The sequence below is a fragment of the Populus trichocarpa genome, chromosome 8, assembly GCF_000002775.5.
Source record: "Populus trichocarpa isolate Nisqually-1 chromosome 8, P.trichocarpa_v4.1, whole genome shotgun sequence".
NCBI lineage: Eukaryota > Viridiplantae > Streptophyta > Magnoliopsida > Malpighiales > Salicaceae > Populus > Populus trichocarpa.
In genome coordinates this window covers 17,418,367-17,437,637 of record NC_037292.2, presented here as the reverse complement: position 1 = coordinate 17,437,637, position 19,271 = coordinate 17,418,367, and the positions used below count along the sequence as shown (strand labels likewise).

Genomic DNA, 19,271 nt, shown 5'->3' with positions numbered 1-19,271 from the left:
CATAACCATTGAGAAACCATTATTTGAGCTCCATAATCGCTGAGAAACAGTTCTTCAAGCTCCGAGACCATTGAGATATAACTCGTCAAGCACTACAATAATTGAGTAACAGTTCCCAAAAGCCATAATTGTTGAGAAACGAGTCACATACCAAACTTCAAAAGCAACAACTATTGAGAAATAGTTCACGCATCAAATCTTATGTATAATCCAGTAATCATTGAGAAATGGTTAACACTAAACACTTTGAAAAATTATAATCACCAAAGCAATTTATATGCAACCTCAAGTCAAGATGGTCAACCAATATTTAAGTTCCAAAATAATGTTTTAAGAAAACATTGAATATTACAAAAATGAAAAAAAAACAAAAACATGAATCTTGATACGAAAATTAAGATGTTTAAATGTATGGCAAATGCATTTTTTTTATAGGGAAAAATCTACAACTATTGATATGGTGGCTAACTATGGATTTGGTGTTTGGACAAAACATCAATGATATCATCATAATTTGAATAGATGGTCTTCATGAAAGTTGTAGATAATTGTCTCATCTTTCCAAAAAAACAGGGGCTGATTTGGGCTTCTAGAACTCCAAATATAGGCTGAACACCAAATAATATTTAGACCGTAGGATAGATTCAGACTTCTCTTTTGTTTCTAAGATTTGAACTTAAAAACAACAATATTGAGTCTTGGGCTCTTCATGAATGTTTTAGGCCTATATGTTAGTTTTCTATCAAGCTAAAACACACCTGAATTCGAGGTTGGTAGATCCAATTATAACCTAAAAACCAAATGGTGTTCCAGTTTGAATAAAACTAATCCAACTAAGATTTCTTCTCTAAGCCTAGCCCTCTCTTTGTCTCTTTACATAAACCTTATTTTCAATAATTAGACACATGAATCGGTCCTCTAAATTGTGAGATATGCTTACTTTACAAACCTGCATTTAAAACTAAACATATACCATAAATTAAAGATATCTTATATTATCAAAATTGTTATTATAAAACGTGCTTAAGTCAGAGAACGTAATGATACTTTAAATGTAACATGTTGATATAAAACCTTAATAAAATACACTTTTAAGTACTTATCACACCCCTGAACCTGCTTATTACTAGTCCTTAGTAATTGAAACATTAAAATAGAAAAACAATTATAGAATCTAAAACCAAGACATTCATCATTTTACTTCCATTGATCAATCCAACAAAACAAACTCTTATTAGATTTATATTTCTACCATATACCTCTTAATCAAGATATTAATAAACCTTTTTTGTGTTCAATATATTAACACATAGTTATAAGGCTTTGCTTGGAAGAAAACAAAATTTTATCTAATATTTTTCTAAGGTTAACTTCCTTTGGTTGATATATATATTCTTTTCTCATTTGTTTTAATATCATAACTTAAAAAACAACACAATGCATCTTTAACCCATGTAACGAGCTTTAGGCTAATAACTCCCAAATAAGGTGGCCTTAAGGCATTAGGTGTTGAGACACCCCTACGAGTTTAGTAACTTGGGTTGCAAATACTTAAATATAGATAGTGCAATGTTTGATTCCCTTAAGCTTTCTCCTTGATCTATATGACAAGCTTTGGACCAATAACTCTCAGGTCAATAGACTTTAGGGTATTAGGTATTAAGACATCCCTTCAGCTAATGGCATTCCAAGGGGATGACCGAGATGAGTAAATAATTAGCTTCGGCTAATGGCATCGTAAGGAGATGACCGGGATGAATAAACGATTGGTTTCAACTAATGGTGTCTTAAGAGGATAACTGAATTTAGGAGTTATGAGTTAATTTCAAGAATTGAAGCGTTCATGTGTACTATGTTTTAAATATACCAAATATATAAAAGAATTATGATTGTTATACTTTAAATAGAGAATAATATTGGTTTGGTTAACGATATTCAAGACGGATGACCGGGTTTGAGTATTGTAATTAGCCTCGGTAATTGACAAATTATTAAGGGTGGTATTTATGTAAGTAAGGAGAAATGAAAGAATTATGCTCTTTTGGTCAATGAATGAAATGTAATGTTAATATTTCTTTATTATGTTTTTAAATTACTTATAATGCTTGAAATTTCCTTGTGCTGTAACAAGGACATCATACCAACACAATGCGTAAGAAAATCTATTTCCCAGCTCACACATTTTGAAAACAACTATATATTCGCATGTTATGAGTGATATGAATTTTGTATGAATAGATGTGTTAATCGCTCAATTAGTCGTCCGATCCCTTTTGTAAAGACTTGTAATGAAAAATTGAAATGGAACACGGATGTGTATGTGTGAACATGTAGATATGATGTGTAAGAATATATGTATGTGGTATTCTTCTTATGAGGATGTTATTTTGTGAAATTTCATGAGGTCAGGATAAACGAAAGTACTAGTTGTGTAACTTGTCATTCAACACTCTTGTATGAACTTGTGATGATAACGAGACTAGAACATGAATGTGAATTTATGAGTATGTCAATACGATGTAATGTAAACCTATGAGTATGAAAATATAATATTATGAGCATGTGTATTGAGAATCCGTTTTATAGGAATGTTGATTTATGTTATCCTACATGGATTGTACCTTATTAATGAATGGAATGCAATTATAAATCTGCAGAATGATATGGTGAAAAATATCCAGAACCTGATGACTTATATATATATATATAAAAAATTCCATCGATTTTAGCTTTGAAAAAGCCAAGTCATTACATTCCGTAACAATTTAACATTTTGTATAACACAACAGTAGACCCTTCGTGTTACTCATCCAACCATTCATGATAGTTAATGTTCTGTACAATACAAAAATAGATCCCTCGTAATACTGAAATAAAAATTCATAACAATTTAACATTGTATAGTAATAATAAATCCTTCACAATACTCATATAAACATTTGTGACAAATAACTTTCAACATAATACAACGATAGATCCTTCGTAATACTAATACAACCATTCGTGATAATTAACATTCAGTATAATACAATGGTAAATCCTTTGTAATACTCATACAACCATTCATGACAATTAACATTCAGTATAATACAATGGTAGATAATTCGCTGTCGACAGCACAATTTGTTCTTAGGATCCAGCATAATCATACAATTTTAAGCATGAACATCTACATGCATTTCGATTCCAACATACATTTTGTTCTTAGAATCCAACAGAATCATACAATTTTGGCATGAACATCTACATGCATTTTGGTTCCAGCATACAATTTGTTCTTAGAATCCAACAGAATCATACAATTTTCTAGCATAAACATCTACATGGATTTGGGTTTCCGCATACATTTTGTTCTTCGAATCCAACAGAATCATACAATTTCAGCATAAACATCTACATGCATTTTGGTTCCTGTATCTAATTTGTTCTTAGAATCCAGTAGAATCATAAAATTTTCAAGCATAAACATCTACATGCATTTTGATTCCAGCATACATTTTGTTCTTAGAATCCAACAGAATCATACAATTTTAGCATGAACATCTATATGCATTTCGGTTCCAACATGCAATCTGACCAGCCCTTTAGTTATAGCTGACCCTTCACCAAGTTTTGTCCATTCAATCTATTCATTTTTCTGTGTTAATTGTTCTAAAAATTTAGCCCCCATTCATCCCTATTTTCTTGTCCTTTTAGTTAGTTTTGATTTCCTTCACAGCTGGTCTAGAAGTCCTAGGTCATTTTCTTAGGGTCTTCTTCCTTTTTTTCGGTTCTAAGGTCCAAAGAATAGGAGGATAAAAGATTTGGTTCATACCTTACTATTTTTAGTAGTTTTAGGAAGAGATTTAACAAGTTTTTCTCCCCCCTCTACCCATAGTTTTCTTCCTTCTTTTTCCTCTCTGGTTTTGGTTTTTCCTTCCTTCTCTAGCTGCACTAGCCAGCCTGTTACACACCCTTTCTTGTCATGGTTTCAGCCATTTTTTGGTACTCTTTAACTCTCCTTTTCCTCTCTAGGGTTTAAGAGGGATGTATGCAACTGAGTTAGGGGTCTTATCTTTAGGAGAAAGAGAGAGGGTCTGCTGCATGCAGCTCGCTAGTTTTTCTTTGTGATAGAGGGAGATTGTTGTAGTCTAGGGCTGTTGGCTGCCCATTTAGGGAAGAGGAAAGGTCACCCTCCCTCTCTCCTTGCATTTATACCCCCTCTTAAATGTTTAGTTCCTATCTCTCTTTTGAGTTATCCTAGGTTGGTTCCTATTACAATTATCCCCTAAGATATGCTGGTCCAACACTAATTTTTGTTGAGTTTTACGAAAAACTGTGTCGCTACCGATTCAGAAATCGACAACAATAGTGCAATCATTTATGGCTTTACTTTTTTTAGGTGTTTACATTATATTTATTTTTTATGTGTGATTGTGTGTATAATCTCTATCGTCGACAAGAACTTAGTTGCTACCGACACAAAAATCGTCAACGCAACACATTTATATGGCTAACGTTGAAATCGTCAGTGTGCACAATCTACTACGGACTCAAAAATCATTCATAAAAACTAAGTCACTACCAACTCAGAAATCGTCAACGAAACACATTTGTACGGCTAACACTGAAATCATCAGCACACACAATCTATTGCAAACTCAAAAATCATTGACGAAAATAGAGTCGCTGCCAAACCAGAAATCGTCAATGCAACACATATCTACATTGACGCTGAAATCATTAGCGCACATAAACTACTGTTGATTCAAAAATTGTTGATGAAAGTTGAGTTGCTACCGACCCAGAAATCATCAACGCGATCCAGGTCTGCGGCTACCGCTAAAATCATCAGCGAAATCTGTGTAGCTGCCGATCCATAAATCAGCAGTGATGATTAAGTCATTTCTGGTCTTACTTTATCCCTAGGTTGTGTATAGGGTTCGCGCTCAATCTTTCCCCTTTATAGACTATAACCAACCGTATTCAATGTATAGAAGTTGATCTAATATGACCTGGTTAATTTGACGAGTACCAAGATAACCCAATACAACCAGTAAAATTATGGTTTGACAAAAAAAATTCAAGATGAAATATTTAAAAAAAAATATTAAGATAACAACATATTGATCAACACTAGTTAATCTATCAAATTTTCAACCATGGTTATAAGACCATAATAACCCTACTGAAAATAAATCAAAATAAATTATAAAATTTAATTTCTAATTAACCTAAATTTAAAGGATGAAATTGAAAAGAAAATCAATTAAAAAAATATAACTCAAATCAACTAGGTTCACTTTCCAAACTCACAACTCGGGTCATGAGACTGTGATAACCTCATAGAAAGCAAATAAAGATAAATTATGTAATTCAATTCTCAATCAACTCAATGTTGAGGAATAAATTTTTAAAACAATCAACTAAAAAATAACATAGAAAATAACCTAAATCAACTTTGATTAACATGTCAAACTCGTGACCTATGTCATGAGATCAGGATAACCACACAAAGCAAATAAAATAAATGATATAAGTTAACCTGGGTGAATCTACCAAACCTGTTATCTGGGTCATAAGGCTAGGATAATCTTATAGAAATGAAACAAATTATAAAGCATAATTCTCAATCAACTCAATATTAAAACATGATATATGTATAACTAAAATTAAACAACTCAACTCGGATTAACCCACCAAACTAGTAACTCAAGACATGAGACAAGGCTAATTTTATAGAAAACAAATAAAAACAAACCATGAAATATAATTCTCAATCAATAAAATGTTGAAGAATGAATTAAAAAAAACACCAAATCAAAAAAAAAAAAGTATGGCAACAAAGTTAATGGAATGAAATTATAAAACTCAATTATGTTGCAAGAAGTAATTAGAAAAACAAATAAAAAAAATATAAAATAAATCAACCAATTAACTTGCAATCTGGTTTATAAAAATCCGGTTGAAGAGGCTGTGATAATCAATACAGAAACAAATTAAAAAAAAACATAAACCATCATCTATAATAAACCAAAAGTTAAAAAATAAAATAAAGTATTTGGTGAGGTGATGGAGTGGTAACTGATTTAGTGTTTTGCTGGTGTTAATTACATAAGCAATTAAAAAGCGAAACCCCGTCGGTAACTTTTGGCAGGTTTTACAGCAGTACACAGACGGCGCTGCTAATTGAATAGATCCGTGATTTTGTTGTTTTCAATCTGAACTAATTAGATGATTGAGGGAAGCATGGTGGTAATTAAGAGTAAGGACACCATTTAGAATCATAATTATTCTTTTCAAATTTATTTTAAATCTAGTTATGCTCGAAGTCTTTCTTTGTTCGGCATCTAAAACAGAAAGAGATGTTAAATCGAATCTGTCAAACAAGAAAAGCTGTGGATTGTGTTATCTATAAATAGCAAATCAAGTTCTACCATTTCTCCATCCCAAACATTAATCTTCAAACTCAAGCTTCTCGACATTTATCTTCACATTTAACTCTTCTTCATTTGACCATCTTCAAACTCCAGCAGATATACGTTATCATGGGAGTTTTCACTTACGAATCAGAGGCTTCTACTGTGATGCCACCAGCCAGGCTGTTCAAGGCCCTTTTCGTTGATGCTGCTGAAGTCATGCCCAAAGCCCTGCCACAGGCTATTAAAAGCATTGTCACTCTTGAAGGAGATGGAGGCCCTGGAACCATCAAGCAAACTTATTTTGGCGATGGTCAGTACGTAGCTTCACTAGTAGTCTGATACATGATTTCCGTAACAGTCACAATCCATCATTTTGAATAGATTGGTTTCACTCTTTTGCTCCTCGTAGTAAACAAAAATGAGCTAAAAAACTAACAATATGGATTTGCATTTTGAACTTTTGACCAAGGTCGAGTCTTACATACATATGAACTAAAGAACTATGCGTGCTTGTTGATTCCTCAGGTAGCCTATCTTTCAAGGAGAGGACTGATGCTATTGACAATGAGAATTTATCATAGGCGTACACTGTGTTCGAAGGTGATGCGTTGGCAAACACATATGAAAAAATCTTCAACGAATCGAAGATTGAATCCTCCCCTGACGGAGGATCGGTGTGCAAGACCAGCACCACATACTACACTGTTGGCAACATGGACGCAAAAGCAGATGAAATTAAGGATGGACAAGAAAAGCAAATGGGATTATTCAAGGCCATTGAAGCCTACCTGTTGGCAAATCCTGATGCTTAAATGTGCGTTCTCTGAAGCTGGTCTTGACGTTTGTTCTAGAGTTCCTGAAGCTGCAAAATGATAATAATTAAAGAATCTGTGTTGAGTTCTACGGTCTTGTAATTTTCAATAATATTAAAAATATTTGGTGTATTGTTTGTATAATTGAAAATCCTCACGAGAAATAAGTTTTTACTTGCAAATGATTTGGTGGACATTCTTCAATTTGGAGATGTTTCTTCATTCAATGTTGTTGCTTCAGCAGCACACCAACTTCATAAGAGAGCATAGCCCTGGAAAAATTACGTTGGAATCGTCCTATGTCCAAAAATGAACGAAGACCACAGAAAAGAGATTTCACGAACAAAGTTACTCCTATGTCAAAAAAAAAATTTGAATAAATCGACTAATCATAAATAATTGTCCAAGAATATTATATATTATTTTTCTTATAGTAGTAATACATATTATGTATAAATATATGTTTAAGAGTATTTTTGAAAGCCCTATAAAGAGTGTTAGAAAGAACAATATCATTATAAAATTTCTTATATTTGCTTGTAGACATGTATAGCCCAATTATGTATGTTGTAGTTGTTGTTATTATTATTATTATTATTATTATTTTCAAAATAAAGGAGTCAAAATACTTGTTCCACTGTGTTGTGTTTATTGTATTGAGTTGTGTTGTGAAATTAAACAAATCGAACTATTTTGGTAATGAATTGTTGAAATACCTTTTGCATATGAGTTGTGTTTATTCTATACTTAATGAAAGCCTATTTGAACATTGATTTCAAACACCTGTGATAAAGCTTATTTGGACATGGAGTGTCAAATCTATTTTCTCATTTAATTTGTTGTGATGTGTAAGGCATTCAATAACATGTCTGCCTTCTAAAAGTGAAGAAAATAAGGTTTTGTGTATAATTATAAAGTTATGATTATGAAATTTAAGTGTTGTTATTTAGTATTATGGTTACTAAAAAATCTATGATATGCGAGAGTTTGGGTAATGGACTGGTTATATAAGGAAAAACGCATTACTCACAATGCAACTTACATAAAGTAGGTTACATTGTTATTTGATTGTTTTTATGGGTTAAATTTCTATTTGTCGGTCTCGTCTAAGGTCTAAGATAATTTTTTTCTATTGAGGAAGTCTCTACCTTATCGGGTTAAATCTTAACCATTTTAAGGGTCACACTTATTTATTTCTTGAATATAGCTAAGTCCTAGCATTCCGAATGACTAAATAATTGTTATGGGTTTTTTTCTATTTTGGTCAAACCCTATTGAATAATTATAAACTAGTTACAATATCTATTTTTGCATTTAAAAAAAATGATAAAAATGTGATTTTATCTTTTAGAAAATATGCATTAAAAACCTTTAAGATTTGATCGTACGCATGAAAATGAAATGAAAATTTATTTTGGAATTTTTGGAGTTTTTTTCTGAAATTTTATTTTATTTCTTGAAGTTTTGGAGGAAATTGGGTATTTTTAATACCAATTTTGTATCTTATAGTGTAAGTCTACAACCCGATATTATGCAAAATAGTTAAAAAAACATGTGAGGGACCTGTAAATATTTTAAAATGTCCCTTGGAAAATTTCAATTTTCTTCTTCATTTTTTTTAAAAATATATTTTTTAATTTTTTAATATTATTATTATTATTATTATTTTATTATTAAATATATGTTGGGCTGGACCCGGCCTAGCCATCCAGGCTAGGCTAAAATGGGTCCAGCCTAAGTTAGTCTGGTTAGGAAGACTGACAACTCAACAAACCTCTCTTTTTTTTTAGGGGGGCTGGGTTGCACCCGACCCAGCCATCTAAGTTGGGCTGCATAGGTCTAGCCCGATTAGGGTGGGCCATCTGATGGTCCAACAACCATTCCTTTTTTTTTATGTTGGGCTGGGCTGAAATGGATCCAGCCCACTATCCATATGATCACTGGCTCAACCCAGTGACCATGTCTACTGTTTGGCCATTACATGTAAAAACATGTAATGACCACCATCCCCAGGAGGTGGGGGATAGAGAAAAAGAAGAGGGAGGCTTATTTGGCCGAAGAAGAAAAGGTGTTAGTGGCGTTCTTGGTGGTGCAGGTAAGTTCAGCGTGTGGCTGGTAGCTGGTGGTAGCAACGGCAGCAGAGGAAAAGGGGAAAGAGGTGATTTTTTTTCTCAAATTTGGCCTCAGATTTCTTCCTCCTCAATGCCTGGAATCCACCCCTATTTATAGGGGATGGAAGAGCGACACTTTGTCTTTATTAGGGACAAATCTTGGCCCTTGTTTCAGCAGGGAAGGATCTCAACCGGGCTCAAATATGTCTTCATGGTCTATCAAAATAAGTTGCTAAAGGCTACCTGAGTTGGCATCTTTGGGGTGGCATCGTGGCGGTTGTGGTATCAATCAACCGGAAAAGAACAATATTGGTGTGTAGTCAAATGTTAGGGCATCATGGTGGTGTATGTTTTGTTAAATTGAATGAAGAGACGAAGCATTAAATCTCCCTGAAAAGTAGCTATCCCGACAATTCTTTTGGGTAAAAAGAAAAGGTTGATGAACAATAGTTGTTTGGTCTGTTCTTTTTTTTTTAATCTACAAAACGACGCTATTTTGCCCTTATTTTAGTGATTTGGACAAAGTTCAATTTAGTTCTATAGCTTTTTATTTCTTTTAAGTACACTCCTAGTTGGCCTGAAACTTTTAGTTTTATGCAATTTTACCTCTGCCAAATTTCAATATCAGCCCTGAATTTCAGCGCCTTTTTCATTGTGGTCCTTGGTTTTGGATTTCTTCAATTTAGCCCTTCATTGACCATTAAATTTTCAATTATCCTTAATTTCATCCTTGATTTTAGCCAATTAAATCCTCATAGTTCAGCGTCTTTTTAAAAAAGGTCATTGGTTGTAAATGTCTTCAATTGAAACCCTAATTGACTCCAAAACTATGATTTTCTTGTGATTACCCCGATTTGAATCATTTGACTTTGTAAAAATTAAGTTTGGACCTCTAAAATTTCAATCTTCACAATTAAGCTCAAATTGGGCTCCCAAACTTAAGTTTTCACCAATTACATCCCTAATAAAATTAATTTGACCCATTTAAAGTATAATTAACTTCTTGCATTTAATTAAATCCTTTAATTTGACTCGAATTAATTCTTAAACATAATTAAACTTTTAATTTGGCCCATGATTAAATCAAATTGGCCTATTAAAAATCTAATTATATCCCTAAACTTAATTTTTATGCAGATTCATCCAATAATGATTTGATTTGACCTTGAATCCACATCATCTTTCTAGTTTCTCCCAATTCATTCAAAGTTGCAGGTTGATCTTCCTCTATATTTGAAATCCTCTCGGCTTGCTTTTGTCAAATCGCCAATCTTCTTGCTATTATTTTTTATTTTTTATTTTTTTATTTTAAAAGAAAAAAAGGATAAAATTTTGAGGAATAACCCAAAAATGAGTTATGACAATTGTCTCACTCTTTACAATGCTTATTATAGAAAGTCTCATAAGAGACTTTAGATACTAAGCTTTGTAAAGAAGAAAAAAGAATGAGAGATAACAAACTCACCATATCAAGAAATGGTGAATCCTTCTGAAAGTGCTTAAAGTGAGGGTTAGAAAGCACACTCAGATGAAAAAGACATAGGGCTAGAAAGCACACTATCTTGGATGAGGGCACAAAGACAGAGAGAGAGAGGGGGGGCTAGAAAGTGCATTATCTAGTAGACGAGGGCTAGAAAACACTATCTGAAAGAGATATGGGGCTAGAAAATGCAATATCTGAAGGACGAGGGATCAAAGACACTCAATGACAAAGATAGGGTTAGAAAGCACATTATCTGTTATATGAGGGCTAGAACGTTGTAACAACCCGGCTTTTTCAAAGCCAAAATCGGTGGAAATATGTTTTTCTCTCATTAAGTTCTCGATACTTCTCACAATGACATTTCATGAATTAGTAATTAGGTTCCCTTCCTTATCATGGCATCATATGAGTATAGTTTTCATAAATCAACATTGCCATAAAACGGTTACTCAATACACATACCCATAATATTATATTTTCATATTCATACATTTACATTAGATCATATTGACATACTCATAAATTTGCATTTTTGTTTTAGTCTCTTTATCAACACGAGTTTACACACGAGTGCCGAATGATAATTTTACACAACTAGTACTTTCTTTCTTACAATCCTCATGTGATTTCACAACACAACATCCTCATAAAAGAGAATACCACATAAATATATTCATAACATCGTATCTACATGTTCGCACATCCATATCCATGTTCCATTACAATTTTCATTACAAGTCCTTACAAAAATGCTAAATGGAAAATATTCAACATAACACTTAAGACCTACTATCACATAATACCTTTCAAAATATGTGATCTCGTGGATTGGGCTTCCTTATGCATCTTAATTGTGTGATGTCCCTGTTAAAAAAATAACATGGATATAAAAATTGTTAATAATCTAACATAATAATAAACAACTAGAAGTACGTTATCGATACTTTTCATTATCAATTTAGAATGGGTACATTCCTTCTTTTACTTCTCATATGCATTGTTTAACTCTTGTTACTTCATTAAATATACTTTTCTCACTCACATGCCCCAACCTCTCCATAGGAGTTGTGGGGTTGAAGTTTAACATCGATCGAGGTTAATTAATTCTCCTTAACCCAGTCATCTACCTTGGATGCTTTTAGTCATAGCTAATCGCAACATTCAAACTCGGTCATCCATCTCAGATGCTATTAACAAAAACTAATCATAAAATCAAACCTGCCATCTCTTTTGGATACTATTAGCCGAAGCCAATCATTATAATCAACTTGGTTATATGTCTAGGATGCCATTAGTCGAAGCTAATCATTAACCCAATCAAGCCATCCGTCTAGGATGCCATTAGCCGAAGGTAATCATTAGTGTGACCCGGCCATCCATCTAGGATGCCATTAGGTGAAGCTAATCACCAACTCAAGTAACATTTCGTAGTCGTTTTAACATTCCTCAAGAAATCAATCAAACATTTCATCATTGTTTCATCATTCATTAGAATTCAATCAACATTTAATCATCGTTTCGACATTCATCAAGAACTCGACCAACGTTTCATAGTCGTTTTAACATTCATCAGCATCTCAATCATCATTTCAAGGTCGGTTTAACATTCACCACAATACAATAATATATCATCCATAAGTAAATCATTTCAGAACATTAACATTATACAAGAAAAAGGTGAAAACGGCCTACTTGGTCCTCCCGTAGGGTGTCCTTGCCCAGTCGAAGGTTCGATCCCGGTCGCACCACCTAACACATCAATAGTCACAAATCAGCACATTTGCTTTTGAAATCACATGACTCATCACCATACATACTTCAAGCATACATAAGTTCATATTCAAGTGTTCCACATATTACAATCACACAATGCAATCATTTTAACCATTAGACCAATCCAGATACGTAAATCTTCTACAAAAATTTGTTAGCGAAAACTAGTTCGCTAGGGACGCAGATTCGTCAGTGAACTGATTAGCTGCAAAAACTTATTCGCTCCTAACCACACAATTCAGCAATGAAAAATGGTTCGCTGCAGACCATACAATTCGGCGTCGAAAGCTAGTTTGCTATTGACAACACAATTCGGCAGCGAAAACTAGTTCGCTGCTGACCATATAATTTGGCATGAACATCCACATGTGTTTCGGTTCCAGCACATATTTTTTTATTAGAATCCAGCAGAATCATACAATTTCAAGCATGAACATCTACATGCATTTCGGTTCCAGCACACAGTTTATTATTAGGATCCAGTAAAATCACACAATTTCAAGTATGAACATCTACATGCATTTTATCACACAATACATTCTATCTAGCCCTTCAGCTATGGCCGACCCTCTTCCAAGTGTTGTCCATTCAATTTATTCATTTTTTTTTTGTTAAGTGTTCTGGAATTTGACCCTATTTCATCTCTATTTTCTTGTCTTTCTAGTTAGTTTTGGTTTCCTTCATAGTTGGCTTAGAAGTCCTAGTTTATTTTCTTAGGGTCTTCTTCTTCATTTTCAGTTTCGGGGTCTCAAAAACAGGAGGAAGGAAGTTACATGACCCATACCTTTCGAATCTAAGTAGGTTTGGGGAAAGTTTGATAGTATTCCTTCTCTTCTTCTCCCAGTTCTCCCCCTTCTTCTTCTCCTTTTGGTTTCTCCTCCATCTATTGGTTTCTCCCCACCGGTTTTAGGCCTTTTCTCCTCCCCTCTAATCAGTTGTTCAACCTTCTCTAGAGCTATCAACTCTCTCTCTCACACACTTCCAAAGAGGCACCTACAACTGGGGCTTGGTTTAATTTCTGTTAGGAAAGAGGAAGAGAAGAGAAGCATTCAACTTAACATGCAGTTGCTGCAGACAGATTTTGGGAAGACGAAGGGTCACCCTCTCTCTCTCTCTCTCTCTCTCTCTCTCCCCCTCCTTGTATTTCTACCCCCTCTTAAATGAGGTAGGGTGTTTGGGTGCTAGACAAAGGTTGTCCTTATCCCCCTTTTGGGTTATCTTGGGCTGGTTTTTTTTTCCAATTCTCTCCTAGGATAGGCTGACCCTTTTCCTCTAAGATTTTCTCTAAGGCTGGCCGGTTTGTACCCTTCAATTCATCCTAATATTGGTCAGTCCAAAAAATAATTTTTGTTAGATTTTACAAAATCTATGGATTCGTCAGTGCGCACAACTGCCATTGAATAAGAAATCGACACTAAAAATGTGTCGCTATCGATTTAGAAATCGATAACGAAAACTTTGTCGTTGCCAATTCAAAAATCGACAATGTACTTTGTTGCTGCCGATTCAGAAATCAACAACGTACTGTGTCGTTGCTACTTCAAAAATCAGCAATGAAAACTATGTCGTTGTCTATTTAGAAATTAACAGCAATGGTGTAGTCGTTTCTAGTTTTCCCTTTACCCCTTTGTTTGTGTTTACAAAAGCGCACTCGGAAAGAAAGAGATATGGCTAGAAAGCGCAATATCCAATATGTGAGGGCTAGAAAGTGAACTGAGAATGAAAAATAAATAGGGCTAGAAAGTGCACTATCTGGAAAACGAGGGCTCAAAAGTGCCCTCAAAATAAAAAGAAAAAGATAGGGTTAGAAAATGCACTATCTGGAAGATGAGGGCTAGAAAGCGAACTCGGAAGAGATTGGGTGACCTGCTCATGTGAAAAAAGATTTTTTAAAAAAAGATTTTTGAAATGGTCATATTGTCATAAGTGACTTGCCTAGGTGAAGAATACAAATTTGTTTTTCAAATTGTCTCATTGTAATCTTTGTATTTTCCTTTTGAGTAGGTCGCCTATTACAATGAGACCACTTTGAAAAACAAGATAGGGCATGAAGGTACACTATTTGAGAGAGAGGGCTTAAAGGTCCACTCAAAAGAAGAAGTTAGGGCCTAAAGGTGCACTATCTGAGAGATAAGGGCTCAGTGACATGCATAAAAGAAAAAGATAGGGCCTATAGGTGCATTATCTGAGAGGTGAGGGCTTAAAAGAGATTTTTCGGTAAAACACTAGTTTATCAAAGATCAAAGTATAATGCATGATGATCAATATGCATGTATACCTACCTAAGAAATATATGTCCCCTTTCTTCATGGACTTTACCCTTCTATAGCAAGCTTTGATGGCTTTTTTGGTTTTACTTACTCGAGTCATAACTTGTGATTTTAACCTCTGGAAAGGGCATGATATCAGCATACTTCTTTGCCTACAAACCTTTATCTCAAAGGTTGTCATCTCTACCCTTGACCTTTTTTCGATCCATGGATTTCGAGACCTTAGGATTGACTTGTAAAATGGTACATCGTGCCCCCTATTGTTGGGCTTGGGCTTTTTCTCTTTTTTTTCTTCATTTTGTTTTGAGCATCATCATCATATTAACTATTTTTATGGTATGCTCAAACCTTCAAGACTCTTTGGATTCTTTCATGCCCCCCTCACAACTTTGTTTAGGCACCTCTAATCATGACTTTTTTTCATATTTCTCGTACTTGCCCCTAGTGTGGGGTGTGATTTTTTAGCCTTGTGAAATGATTATCAAATATGACCTCTCTTCAATTCAAACATATGCATTTAGGATGAATAAGCTTTTGAACACAACAATTACTTTTTACAGACATGACAAAGTCAAAACACTTTTGTAGACATGATCAAACAAAGGCAATTACTTTTTGAACACTATAGGAGTAGGCTTTATCTTTCAATTCTGATACATCTTTCTTTTGGTTAGCCTCCTCATGAAAACACTTGTAGGTATCTCCTCTATAGTATGAATAGAAACTGAGTGCTTGCTCAAGTAAAGTAGTGATGCGACCCACGCTAGCTTTCAGAGACTCCAATTCTTCTTGGAAATGATCATTATGGTGGACACGCTCTTTGTCTTCTATATTTCTTAGTCTAAGTTGGGTGTTGTAGACTTTATGGATTGGAGCTCTTTGGGGATCTATATTTCAACCTGAGGCATGTATATATATGTATATATATATATATATGTATGCAAATGTATGCACATTGGGTATAGATTAACCTGTTTAAAGGGCTAATCCATGACTTCTTTATTGAATATGGACAAAAATATGTAGTTTATTTAATCTGAAAGGATCTTTTCCAAGTCCTTATCTCAGTTAATATACAGTGGAGAGTACAGGACAAAAAGGTGGGTCTGAGCCCCTAAAAATAATTTTTACGCACAACAATTCCCCCCGGCTAATTACATCATCTCAAATTCTTACACATATTCAGAAAAAATCATGGTTTTAGCTTAAAATTAGACAATCATGTGAAGTTTAGAATTATTGATCAGATTTGCCTTGATGCAAAATGAATTATTAAGGAATCCATACCATATATGAAGGTTTTAGGCCATTATATGAGGGGTAAGCTTTCCAGTTGGTCTCAAAAGAGTTTATGATTTACCAAGTGACCACCTTTCGGGAAAGGAGTATAGGGGTTTATAAGGAATGGTTAGGGTATAGTGTGACCGTCATTACCAAGTAAACGCTCAGCTCATAGTTGGATGTTTCACGAGTCTAAACCCCGACTGAAAGTAATGAGACAAACCGCTACTCCTCACCTAACCTAGAATCAAGTTTATTCGTAAAAATTAAAATGCATGAAGATATTAATCCATACCCGACGTACTACTGCATAAGCAGTATGCAAAAATGCATTTTAAATATGCTAAAATTAAACAAACTAAAATAAACAGGAAAACAATTAACAAGCAAAGTTTAGTCTAACCAAATAAGGTATTACCCAGCAGAGTCGTCATCCTGTTGTAACTTGCATGGCGTCGAATGGAGGGTCTACCTCTTAAGAGTGGTGAAAATAGGGTTTTATGTATAATCATAAAGTTATGGTTATGAAGTTCAGGAGTCACCACCTATTATTATGGTTACTAGAAAATCTATGGTCTACGAGAGTCTAGGTAAGAGATTGGTTGTGCAAGGAAAAAATGCATCACCCTAGTGCACCCTACCTACAGTAGACTGCATTGTTGTTTGATTGTTTTTCTGATCCAAGTTTCAATTCGTTGGTCTTATCTAAGGTTCAAGACAGATCTTTCCTCATGAGAAAATATTTACCTTATCGGGTTAAATCTTAACCATTCTAAAGGTCAGACTTATTTATTTCTTGAATATAGCAAAGTCCTAGTATTCTGAATTACAAAATAATTGTTATGGGTTTTTTTATATTTTAACTAAACCCTAATGCATTAACCTAGTTATGATATTTATTTTTTTATTTTTTAAAAACATGATAAAAATGTGATTTTATCTTTTAGAAAAATTCATGAAAAACCTTTAGAATTTAGTCGTATGCATGAAAATCAAAAATATTTTTTTTATTGTTTTTGAAATTTTTTTTTCATGTTTCGTAGGAATCCGGATATTTTTAATATCAGATCCATATCTTACAGTGTAAGTCTACAGCTTGATATTGTGCAAAATTATTGGAAATACATACAAGGGACCCTTAAATATTTTAAAATGCCCCATTAGAAAATCTAAATTTTTTCTGCTTTTTTTTTAAATATTTTTTAATTTTTTAATATTATTATATTATTATTATTTTATTATTAAATATGTGTTAGACTAGACTTGACCTAGCCATTTCAACTGGTCTTAAAAGGGTTCATCCCGACTCATTCTATTTATGTCGATTGACTGCCCTACAAACCTCTTTTTTTAAGAGGGGGATGGGTTGCAACAGGTCCAACCTAGATAGGATGGCTTGTTTAATGGCCCAACAGTCTTTGCTTTTCCTTTATTTTTTTATACTGGACCAGACTCGGCCCAACCATCTCGATTGGGCTGAAACGGGTCTAGCCCACAGTCCACATGGTTGTTGGCCCGACCCAACGACCATGTTTATTGTTTTGTCATTGCATGCAAAACCATGCAATGGCCACCACCCAAGGGGAAACAAGAGAAAAGGAAGAGAAAGGCTTGTGTGACTGGAGGAGAAAAGGTGTTGGTGGGGTTCCTGTTTTGTTAATGTTATATTTTTTTAAAACGTAAAAAAAAATATTTAAGCATTTCTAACTTTTTTTTAAGAAAACAAATTGCATAGAAGTTGACCTGATGTGACCTGGTCAACTTGACGGGTACCAAGATAACCCAAACAACCGGTAAAAACACAGTTTGACTAAAAAAATTCAAGACGACAAGTTTTTTTTAAAAATATTAACATGACAATATATATTGGATTGACTTGGATCAACCTTAGTTAATCTGTTAAATTTTCAACCATGATTATAAAATCATAATAACCCTATAAAAATAAATCAAAATAAATTATCAAATTTAATTCATAATAACCCAAATTTTAAGGATGAAATTAAAAAAAATATCAATTAAAAAAATATGTCCCGAATCAACCCAAGTTCACTTTCCAAACTCGCAACTCAGGTCATGAGACCGTGATAACCCCATAGAAAGCAAATCAAGATAAATTATGTAATTCAATTCTCAATCAACCCAATGTTATATATATATAAAGAACTAAAAAATATTAAACAACTCAACTTGAGTTAACCCATCAAATTGGTGACTTGAGACATGAGAAAATGCTAATCTTATAGAAAACAATTAAAACAAACCATGAAGCATAATTCTCAATCAATAAAATATTGAAGAATGAATTGAAAAAAAAATTAATAAAAAAAAGAAAAAATTAAAATTAAGTCAACAAAGTTAATTTGTCAAATTCGTGACTCGTGTCTTAAAGTTATGATAACTCATAGAAAGCAAATCAAATGAAATTATGAAACTCAATTCATAATCAATAAAATATTGCATGTTGCAAGAAGTAATTGAAAAAAAAAACAATGAAAAAATAAACGAAAAACATAAATCACAATTAAATTAACTTTTAATCCGGTTAATGAAATTGTGATCATCAATACAAAACAAATAAACAAAAAAACATATATCACAATTTATAATAAATAAAATGATGAAAAATAAAATAAAATAAATAGTATTTGGTGAGGTGAGGAGTTTTGCTAATGTTAATTACATATCCAATGAAAAAGTGAAAGGTTGTTGTTTTGAATAAGCCAAGCTTCCCCGTCGGCAACTTTTGGCAGGTTTTAGCAGTACACAGGTGGCGCTGCTAATTGAATAGATCCGTAATTTTGTTGTTTTCAATCTGAACTAATTAGATGATTGAGGAAAGCATGGTGGTAATTAAGAGTAAGGACACCATTTAGAATCATAATTATTCTTTTCAAATTTATTTTAAATCTAGTTAAGCTCCAAGTCTTTCATTGTTCGGCATCTAAAACAGAAAGAGATGTTAAATCGAATCTGTCAAACAAGAAAAGCTGTGGACTGATATCTATAAATAGCAAATCAAGTTCTACCATTTCTCCATCCCAAACATTAATCTTCAAACTCAAGCTTCTCGACATTTATCTACACGTTTAATTCTTCTTCATTTGACCATCTTCAAACTCCAGCATTTATACGTTATC

At 33.5% G+C, this 19,271-nt stretch overlaps 1 pseudogene; it reads left to right on the top strand.

Annotated features, from left to right (window-relative positions):
* The first annotated feature begins 6,527 nt into the window (after positions 1–6,527).
* On the top strand, positions 6,528–7,213 carry LOC127903941 (major allergen Pru ar 1-like; annotated as a pseudogene).
* Positions 7,214–19,271: the final 12,058 nt, after the last annotated feature.